The sequence below is a fragment of the Triturus cristatus genome, chromosome 2_2 (genome assembly GCF_964204655.1).
Source record: "Triturus cristatus chromosome 2_2, aTriCri1.1, whole genome shotgun sequence".
Taxonomy (NCBI): domain Eukaryota; kingdom Metazoa; phylum Chordata; class Amphibia; order Caudata; family Salamandridae; genus Triturus; species Triturus cristatus.
The window spans coordinates 723,819,493-723,831,088 of record NC_140582.1 but is presented as its reverse complement, the minus strand read 5'-3'; the positions used below and the strand labels follow the sequence as shown (position 1 = coordinate 723,831,088).

At 39.5% G+C, this 11,596-nt stretch overlaps 1 pseudogene; it reads right to left on the bottom strand.

The window, feature by feature from the left end:
* Positions 1 to 8,889: 8,889 nt before the first annotated feature.
* LOC146862712 (28S ribosomal RNA) lies at positions 8,890 to 10,315 on the bottom strand (annotated as a pseudogene).
* Between the last annotated feature and the right edge of the window lie 1,281 nt (positions 10,316 to 11,596).

The window sequence follows — 11,596 nt, the reverse complement described above, 5'->3', positions numbered from 1 at the left end:
CCATAAGAACCAAGTAATCGATTTATTCAATAGTTTAAGCAATTTTAAGGGTAATATAATAGGTAACATAGACAGGTAAAAATTTATGACAGGTAAAAGCATCATCTTAACAGTAGCCAACCTACCCCACCAAGACAAATATAATGGAGGCCATCTCTCCGACATTCGAAGGATCTTTTGAAGAACATCCTCTAAGTTTATCTGAATAGTCTTTGTCATGAAAGCAGAATATTTAATTCCCAAACACTTGATAAATTGTGGAGACCATTTAAGTCCAGTGCGATCAAACATAGCCCTCAGACAATACTTATTCTGAGGCAGAATCTCCGATTTTGGCAAATTCAATTGATATCCAGATAGCCCAGAGGATGATGATAGTAAATTAGTCATAGCCGGGATTGGAGTTTCCGGATCAAAAACAAACATTTGCATCATCAGCTGAGAACTTAATCTCTGTACCCTTATGTCGAAAACCATGAAATGAAGAGGAATTTCATAATGTGTGCAAAAAGGGTGCAAGGGATAAAATAAAAACCAAAGCAAAGGAGATAAAGGACAGCTGTCCCGTGAAAGGGGAAAATATGAAGATTGGGATCCATTTGAAAAAACAGACATCATGGGGGAAGAAAATAATATAGCTATATATTGTAGAAAAGCTGGACTAAATCCATACCATTTTAGAGCCCGCATCATAAAATTCCAACTGACACCGTCAAAAGCCTTTTCAGCCTCCAAAGTCACAACAGCAACAAAGTCATGTGTCTACCCTTAACAAAACCTGTCTGCTCAAATCCAACCATATCAGGAATTAAAGGAGAGATCCTAATTGACAAAACCTTGGCAACAAGTTTACAATCTAGATTAATAAGGGAGATGGGCCTGTTTGGCACATAAAGAGGGGTCCTTATCTTTCTTATGGATCAAATAAATCATAGACTCTAAAAAGGTCCCCTTAACTTACCCCGCCAAAAGAAAACATTGATCTAAAGCAAGTAGGTGCGGAAGCAAAAGATGTGAAAAACAAGGATAACATTCAACAGAAAAACCATCTGGACCTGGTGCTTTATCTTTGGGTAGCACAGAAAGGACAGATTTTAATTCAGAAATTGATAAAGGCTCTTCCTGAAAAGTAAAATCCTATACCTGTTGCTGTCTTGGTGGAAGAGAGTGAAAGTAAGAATCTAGTGCTTTGTCAGTGGGGAAATGCTCTGGTGTATAGAGATCGGTATAGAAATCAGTAAAGCATTTCAAGATGTCAGCCTTTTTAACATGAGGATATCCATTATCATCCACAAACTTTACTACTTTAGATTTTTGAAATTTAACCTTCAGGTAGTTGGCAAGTAATTTGCCTGACTTATTGAGTCCACGAAAAAACTTAGAATTTATTTGTAATAATGAACCAGGAGCTTTCTCTGTTGACCTTTTATTAAATTCAAATTTAGTTCTCATTAAACGTTGCAGCACAGTGTCATTGTTAGTAGTGAAAAATGTAATGTTCTAATTGTTTGATGGACTGGAGCAATAATGAGGATTCTTTATTAGCTTTTGTCTTCGTGGCCGGAACAAAACTAATGATATGTCCTCAGGCAGAAGCTTTAAATGCATTCCAGAGTGTATGAAATGGAATATCATGTGTAATGTAAAATGCATTCAAAATTCTGTACAAATTCCCTGTCTTTCAAAAGGCTGTTATTAAAGCGCCATCTATTATGTCTTAAGGTCTCAGGTAATAAATTCAAATCCATCATACATTGATCATGATCTGAAATTAATATTGATCCGATTTGAGCCTGAGTAAGTGGGGGTGGGGGGTGAGAGAAATAGATAGTCGCTCTGGATTGGGATGTATGTGTCTTTGAGTAAAAAGTGTATGCTAGAGTGTCCGGAGAGAATAGGCTCCAGGCATCAACTAATCCTCTGAATGGATGAATCGTGTAAATAATTTCTGTATCTTGTTAGGAACATATTAACTTGTGACTTTCTATCTAGGAAATGATCAACAATCTGATTAAAGTCACCTCCAACTATTAAATTTGCATTTGAACAAGAGCGTAGAACAACTGACATTTGTTCCCAGAAATTTACATCTATACCAGTGGGACCATAAATACTTAGGGCCCGATTCACAGAACTAACTTAAGACAAAATCCTAAATTTACTACCATTTTCGTATTCACAGAAGGCACTTACTCATTTTGGTATTCACAGAAGACACTTACTCACTTCGGTATTCACAGAAGTTAGGAGTCCTAACTTTAGGACTCCTAAATGCCTTCTGTGAATACCAAAAGTCTTAAAATCAGGATTTTTCTCTGTTTAGGAGTCCTAAAGTTAGGTGTCCTAACTATACAACTACTAAACTGAGAAAAATCCTAATTTTAAGGCTTTCGGTATTCACAGAAGGCATTTAGGAGTCCTAAAGTTAGGAGTCCTAACTTTACTACTACTAAATTGAGAACAATCCTAATTTTAAGACTTTCGGTATTCACAGAAGACATTTAGAAGTCCTAAAGTTAGGAGTCCTAACTTCTGTGAATAACGAAATGAGTAAGTGCCTTCTGTGAATACCAAAATGAGTAAGTGCCTTCTGTGAATACCAAATGGTAGTAAGTTTAGGATTTTGTCTTAAGTTAGTTCTGTGAATCGGGCCCTTAGTTTAGAAATAGGTATGTGATGAATGGTGGCATGTATTACGACCCATCGGCTTTCCACATCACTTTCCTTTTTCGCTATCACCAAGGGAAGGAATTTGTGAACAAGAATAAAAACCCAATTTTTTATGATCAAGAGCTGGAAAACAGAACATTTGTCAAACCCAATTTTTACGCAGTGAGTTGTAATCCTTATCAACCAGGTGCGCTTCCTGTAACAAAGCAATATTACATTTAAGTCGAGCTAAATGAGTCTGAACTCTCTGCTTTTTGATAGGATTATGCAAGCCTTGACATTCCAAGAAATTACTTTAAGAGATTTTACCATTATGATATTTTAACACATATATTGAGCCAATGCATCCACAAAATAAATCCACAGCAACAAACCATGTGAATATATATAACTGATAAAGTGTTCCAATCATTATATTCAATGAAGAACTATGATATGTAATGAGATCAATAAGAGCAAATAGGAAAAAAAGAAAGAAGAGAAAGGAAAGAAAAAGAAAAATAGGATGCAAAAATAAGAAGAGAAACAGTAACTCTGATCGAAACAATAAAGATGACGAAACCCCAAAAAGCTTTAGTCATGAAATAATAAAGACACCTTCAGTGTAAGAAAAATATACTGGAGGGGTAGAAAAGCGCAAGCAGGCACAAATCCATTTAAATAGCAGAATAGTAGCAACTGAGACAATCAATATATTGGAGAAGAAACAGAGAGGAGAAAATAGAGGAAAAACGAGAAAATACACTACAACCATCTACATAACTATGACCCACAAGACAGTAAGACAGGTAAATCAACCGATAGGGATAAATAATACATTAATATTCTATAAAAATGATTTACCAAACACGAGGATTATATGGAAACAGTAGGTCTAGGAAGAAGGTATTTAGGGAACAACACACCAAAAGAGGGAGTCCATGTTAGAGAATAAACATCTGCAAGAGGAACAAATAGATAAAAAGGTTAAACAAGTAGACCAATTGAGGAAGGACAACAATCCTAATCAGACACATAACAATTGAGCATGGTGCCAAGGAAGGCAGTGTATTAGTCACACAAGTTAAGATGTGTAATCAATTCAGCGACAAATGTCAAAGACAAAGTCTATGACTAGTGAGGCGAGATTCAAACAAAAAGTTCAGACTTTTCCGAGATCCATTGCATTGCCCTTATGTGGGAGAATAAATGTCTAAAGGTCTTCAGTATATTCGAATTAAAATGTTTGGTGCTTGTATGTGACTTTAAAGAAGCATGCATGTACAAGTCCATATCTAGCATTCATAGCTCGTAGGGTTGGCCAGAAAGATAAAAATTCCTTTCATCGAGCAGCGTTTGTGCGTGCTACATCCTGGAAAACAAAGACCCTCTGGCGAGACCATAAAATTGGTTTCCTTTGTTTAGCTGCAGTTAACACCATAAGCAGCTCAGTATACTCTAGAAAAAGAACAATTATTCCTCTAGTATAGCGAGAACTTGAAGCACCTGCTGATTTAGGGCCAATGTGATGAGCACATTGTAAATTTAGACGAGTTCCTTCCTTAAGGCCCACCAGTTTGGGAATGTGTGCCCCAAGAAAAGCAAGCATGCTTTACACAGAAAAAAGTCTGAATAGTAAGCGTTACTCCAGAATATTAGGTGTGGTCCTAATGGTTAAATGGTGAGCAGAAAGAATTGTTGTAGAAGGAGCAGATCCCAAAAATATTCCAAACTGCGAGCCCACCAGCGTACTATGTAGCCAGCATATCATTTTTTTCTGAAATTGCAGCATTTAAATCAAGTAGATAAGCATTCAAAGGCAGCCTCCGAAATGCTTGCAGTAAAAAAACACCATCTCCACAATATTTAATCCATATGACCTGAGTACAATGACATAAATACTATATACCAGGCATGCGAGGTTGCAGAAGCATATCTCTTAGTTTGCGGGAGATATACTTAAAAAATAAGTTATTCAGTCCTCTCTGTCTCCACTATGCACTTGGTAGCCATGTATATCCATGCATAACTAGTGGGGGAGCAATAACAAGGTGAATGGCTTGAAAATAGCCAAAAAAGGGAAAATACCTTGTCTCCCCGCGTTCGCACACCAATTGCGCATATGTAGAGTCCTCTAGATGAAACACGGCTGCCCGTAATTGCTGCGTGTCTCCGGCGCCGAGGCAAGCATTAGAAACCTGCGCCTATCTTGCTGACCGCTTGGCCATGCCCTCCAAATAAACATTCTTAAAGCAATATATAGTCAAGAATGAAATCTGTATGGTGCAAAACAGTGTACATCTGAGAATTGTGTTTAGCAGTTAATTGCCCATGAATACTTGGAACATTTTAAGAGTGTCCATTAAAGTAGTCCGATAAACATTCTTTTTAAATGGGAAAGACATTTGTAAACCAAGACCAGCCAGAGCAACATCATTACGTTGAGGCCAAATACCCCAACATCCTACAATAAAACCATGAAATTTCATAGTGGAACAGCTAGTGAGATTTTTGATTTCCTGTGATAAATTCTAATAATATTTAACTTTACTCTTAAATGCTAGTTTAAGGGAATTTTGTGAGTTTTAACATTGAATTGAGGCATCAATCACTACATCAGTACCATTCTTGGTAAATACGACATCTGGTTTTCATAGTTTTTTTGGCATGGTGTTCCCTATACGTCATCCAACGACTTCTTTTTGCTCCAGCAATTCCAAAATTTTGATATGCCTTTTGATCCTTATGTGCTTGGTTTTAGGACATGTACCTGAAATGTGTGCAATTGTTTCACAAACATTCTTAGAATATCTGCAAGTAGCAAATGTTTGATTTCTTCCTCTAGTGATGGTTTCTCTAGTGTACATAACATTTGCTTGTGACATCAGTGCAGCAAGGCATTGGTTTTAATTTAGCTTTTTGTGTTTGCTAGTCCAGAATTCAAAGTTGGATTATTGGATAGATAGTCAATACCATCACCCTGGAGGGGGAGATCTTTCCATTTCTCAAATTCCTCTTTTCTCCAATGAGAAGCTGCTAACTATTGCAACTCATGGCTCAGGCATTTACTGCCTAGAATGTTACGGTTGTGGCTTTTGATGATATTATCGATCTTTTCATTTAATATTTCTCCTGCATAATTGTAAGATTGAGCAATGTACAAATCTGGAGTTTCTCTGAGGTAGAAGTAGATTGTTGATTTTGTTGAGTCCGATTGTTGTACATAGCTTTGGTACACTGTGGCCCCTATACGATTTTTTGGAATAGAGGATCCCATTGCATGTGTATGCTTGTAGGTGTAGGAAGTGTTTGACATATTTCTTTATTGTTTGATGCAGAATGTTTAGAGGTTTTGTGTCTGTGTCTGCCATTTCCAAATTCGAAGAAAAATTTAGAAACCAGATATTGGCAGAAGATTTCCATTTTTTGAGTGGGCTTGTGTGGTAAGTTGTTGAGCCCAAATTGTGAGAACCACATTTATTTTGCTATTACTTGTATAGCCGGAGTGTGGATCAAAGTTCAATTTGAGGTATTTCTCACTGTCACCTGGATGAATATTGTCAATATCTTGTTTTTCAAATTGCCATGGGTTGCAGTTATGCACTTGGATTTTGTATTTTTCACATTTAGTTTTAAACCTGTTGCTTAACAACATTTTCCAATGATTTTCAGATTAGTACTCATTCTTTCCCAGGTACTTAGTACTGCTTTATCATCAGCAAAGGCTAGGGTTGTGATCTGTTCAATAAGGCCATCTGAGCCGAATGTGAAGCCTTCGCAGTTTTTTCTGAAGATCACATATTAGTGGATCCATGGCAATGTTAAACAGCAGTGGGGATAACAAGTAAGCTTGTTTTACTCCAGATTCCATTGTTATTTCTGGCATAGACTCAATTATTGTTGCCCTTGCAAGATGCTGTTGAGTCTGTATCCCAGTCTTTTACTACATCTCTGATGTATGAAGGAACTCTGTGCCTTTCGAGACTCCGTGGAATGTGACCATCAAAAGCCTTGAAAATTACTGCAAGTGAGTGTTTGTTTTTTCGTGCCCCTTTTATAATATTCTGAAGAGTCCGATTTTTGTGACAACCTCTCACCCTCAGGAAGCCTTTTTGTCTTTCATTTAAATTGGCAAATGAGGAAAGTCTTTTGTCAAGTTTTTGTAATTTGCTACATGAATGCTATACCGATTGTAATTGGTCTCCAGTTGCTAATTTTCTTTAGTTCACTGATCGGTACATTCTTCGGCATTAGTATAGACTGATTTTTCTTTATACATTCTGGGACTCTTCTCCTAGTTAATCAAGTCGATAGTATTTTGGGCAGCAGCCTTGGCTGTTTATTGTGAACATCTTTCAGATAATTTAGGGCAAGCTTGTCAGGCCCCATTGCTTTATTTAGGCTAGATTCTTCGAAAGCTGCAGATATTGCAAGCAGTGTAAATTCTTTGCATGATTTTTCAACATTCCATTTTTCCTGTATCCTATTAATAAAGATGAATTTGGGGTGTTTCTTGATCTCTTTTTCTATAATATCTTTGTAGTACTGAAAGATATTTTCAGCACTGATTTGGCAAGTGGCATCTTCTGCACTATCAGTGATTATCTTGCCAATTTTCTTTCTGTGTTTCATAAACATTGCCTGGTATTCCTTATAGCTTCTTTTTGCTTTTTCATATCTTTTCTTATGAATTCTATTGAGCCTTAAATTTTTCTTCTTTGTTTGGCATGTTGATTTGAACTGAGGCATTCTGATGCACCTCTTAAGCAGTATTCATAGGCTCAATGCTGAGTTCACTTGTAAGTTCATTGCAATTGACTGATATAGGACTTATATAGCTTGTGTTTCCTGAAATATATTTAATCCATCAGGTCCATAGCAGCATTGGTAGGCTTTGCATTTTCGGAGTATTTCTGAACTTCTGAAATTCTGTCATTCAGATCATCAACGTATCTGATTTTTGGCTCACGCTTTCTGTTGATAAAGTCTTTACTCCTTTATCTTATTGTTTCCACTGATACTTCAGGTTCATCGTTGGAGTTACATTCAGTGTTTCTGGATACCAACAGTACATCATTTGCTATATTTCAACTTCCATCACTTGTATCTCTTCATTTGTCTGCAATTGTTTCCTGTTTTTATTGTCAAAACATAGAATGATGAGCACATTTATATTTCTTTAGTTTTCGTATACTTTTTTCAATTCCGCTAGCAGCAGTAGTTCTTCTTGTGACCACTATTTGGATGATTTTCTGCTTGCTAGAACTGCAAGTCTAGCATCATTTAGCACTTTTTTATGTGCATGACGAGCATGTTGTGACACTAGAATTTTTGTTCCGAATCTGAGGTCACAAAAGCTACAGAGATATTGTGGCTCTCCTTTTTTTTCTTCTTCCTTTGCATTTTGCATAGTGGCATGCAATGTTGTGAAATGCGGCTTCCTTGTTACATTTTGAATATCTTTTAAGGTTAAATCCTCTAAGCTTATTTGAGAAATGCTTTCTAAGCTCTTTGAATGTTCCCATTATGGCTCCACACAGATCACAGTTATATTCCTCATTAGAATATTTCCAGTAAGTGATTTTTTGGGTGATATCCCTTTTCTTGGCATTGAGTCTATAGTTGACCTATATCTACATCAGGTAGATTATCGACTCTTCATACACTAGTGTCACTCTTGGTTGAGGAGACCACAAATTCAATAGTTTCACTGAGGTCTATGGTTACCCCATCTACTGTTATTACTGAGGGTGAAGAGTGTGACATATTGTGATCTTAATCATTGTTATTTGTTGTATTGTTAGAATTGGGGGTAAAGGCCATTATGACTGAAAAGAGGTTAAAAGAGTCATAGTTACTCCAGCTGTTTACCCACGCTTCATTGAATTTCTTCACTTTGACATTCAGAGCACTGGGCAGAAATCACATTGTGTCACCACCCGCCTCAGGCCTTGGCAATGCTTTTTTTTAATTAAGCCGTAGTATTTCCCTGGTACGCACTAGTTCTAAGTCAGCTGCTAGTTGTTGGTTGAGGCAGAACGCCAGACCTGTATGCCGGGGAGAGCAATGGGGAGATCCACAGGAAGGGCCCAGCTTGTGTCTAGATTAGCAGCGGCATGGTGGGCAGTGCTTATTCAGCCACAGTGTGTTCCCAGCCCAGCTTCACACACCAGCAAGCCCGACCCAGGTCCAATTTGCAGATTTGACTTGCTGACTTTTCTTACCTATATTCTTCTAACATGCCAGAGGCTGTTCACCTCGGAGACCTACTGCAGATATAGGTATGGCCTGGTGCAAGATTTACACCATTTTATTTTATTTATTGGCATTTCTAAAGCGCAGTGGTTAATCAAAGGTGTCCTCGTGCTAGCTACTGTCTTCTGAGCAAAAAGCGTTGTAGACAAATTACATATCAAAGAGTCAGGTCTATAATCGCTTCCTGAAACCAGGAGGTCAGGGGCATTTCTCAGCATCTCTCTCGGATTTTCAAGGACCAGCGAGAGCTCACCGGATGCCACCAGAACCACAACACTTTCCAAGGCGCGGCCCCTCTCCTGGGGCAAACTCATTCCAGGGCGCCTCGCCCTTCACAAAGAAAAGAAAAGAAAACTCTTGCCCAGGGCTCTCGCAGGCTTCCCCGGGATCATTTGCATTACTCCACTGGATGCCAGAAGGGTTCCTACCACTGCTACTCCAGGTTCAAGGATCTGAACCCGACTCCCTTTCGATCAGCCAAGGGCAATGTAGGCCATCACCCGTCCATTCTGAAGGGTGCTCACACATCTCTTAGGATCAACTGACCCATGTTCAATACAGTTCACATCGAACATAGAACCCTTCTCCACTTCGGCTTTCAAAGTTTGTGCTTGAATATTTACTACTACCACCAAGATTTGCACCTGCAGCCGTTCCACCCGGGCCCTCACCCCGGGCTTCCGTGCGTACCACAGTGGCCCTCCTACTCATCGTGGCTAATCCCCCCGGGCTCTCAGCATCGTCCGGGTATGGGCCCGATGCTCCAGCACCATCCATTTCAGGGCTAGATGATTCGGCGGGTGGGTTGTTACACACTCATTAGCGGATTCCGACTTCCATGGCCACCGTCCTGCTCTCAATATTAACCAACACCTTTTCTGGGGTGTGATGAGTGTCATCATTGGGTGCCTTAACCCGCCATTTGGTTCATCCCGCAGGACCAGTCCTGCCTACCAAAACTGGCCCACTAGACACTCGCATTCCATGTCCGGCTCCACGCCAGTGAGCTGGGTTTTTACATATTTAAAGTTTGATAATAGGTTGAGATCGTTTCAGCCCCAAGACTTCTAATCATTCCCTTACCAGGTAAAAGTGTGGGTTCCAAGTGCCAGCTCTGCTGAGGGAATCTTCAGAGGGAACCAGCTACTATACGGTTTGATTAGTCTTCTGTCCTTATGCCCAGGTTGGACGATTGATTTGCTTGTCGGGACCGCTACTGACCACCACCTGAGTTTCCTCTGGCTTCGGCCTGCCCAGGCATGGGTCATATCATGCACAACAGAGTGGGCAAGACAGGTCAGTAGCCCGCCCGCTGGATCTCACCTTAGCCGGCATGCACCAGCCCTCACCTTCATTGTGCCACCTGGTTTCGCTCTGCCCTTCGACTTGTGCACGTATTAGACTCCTTGGTCTGTGTTTCAAGACAGGTCAGGTGGGTAACAAACATTTCAGCAGACCCCTGGCAGCCAGCGTGGGCTGAACGTTATTAGAGTGGCTTCCACTTGTCCTTGGAGGGGACGGGGCTAGGAGGCGCAGCTGGGCCTCAGGTGGGGTCCCACATCAGGGCCGGTCAGGCCCCAGTCAGAGCCCCTCAAGCCTCTCCGGACCCAAGGGACCGCCATCCTGGGCTCTTGGCAGTACAGCAGGCAATAGGATGGAGCGCAGGGTTTATTTAGATTTTTGCTGTAGCAGAAAAAACATTCTCTAATACTTTTTTGAGATGAAGCATCTACGTCTAATTCTATTTGCAGATACACCATTCAAAATGTGGAAATAGTAGCCCAAAACTGAGGTGAATGAAAATGTTCTTGCATTAGCATGGAAAACAATTCAGAATCTAACAAAGAATGTCTAAACCAATAGATATTTGCATTAATGTGGATAGGAATGGGCTGTAATTCTAAGGAACTGACATATAATATTTCATCATAACATTTCTCAAGAACACGGATAGCCACCTCATAGCAGGCAAAAATCAAAAGTCTGCCAATTATGCAAAAACCCAATACTGTTTTAAGTTCTTAAAGGTTTGCTGTAGCTCTGGCAATGCATTCTCAGTATAAATGAAATGTTGGGGGAGACTTCTTGTTGTGACAGATCACTCTACATGTTATATGTTTCACAGAAACAAACACCAAAGCAGGGGAGTTTCTGTAAAACAAAATAGCTGTGGCCCTGATAAACTAGGAGTCTTTCCCCAGCAAATGTGTTTAATTTTGATTTTTTTCTGGCCAAAGATGCCATGTCGCGGATGCCAGAGCAGAAAAGACATTCTTTGAAGGCCCACCCTAAAGAGTGGGCATATTAATGTTCACAAGTTGACAGCTTGCAATCTCACAGGGTGGAGATGTCTGAAAGTTCCATCGAAACCCAGCAGATCCCACACCTCTCAGTGAGGCGGTTAACCATGAGTTGGTGGATGATAGAAATCCACCTTTGTGGGGCAGGTGCCCTAAATCCACCTCAGATAAAAATGACTTTATATGTAATTAGCACTGAACATTTTAGTAGTATCATTAAATAAAGCTTTATTTCGATCAGTAAGACCATAAAAGCATAACAAAATTCTCACATCTCATTTGTGTAAAAAACAAGTTAAAAAAAATGAATAGAGACATCAAGTTACATTGTAACTAAGTACATAGTGTAGCCTACAAAGATCTAATTAGCAGTCAGTCCTGGTATCATGGTC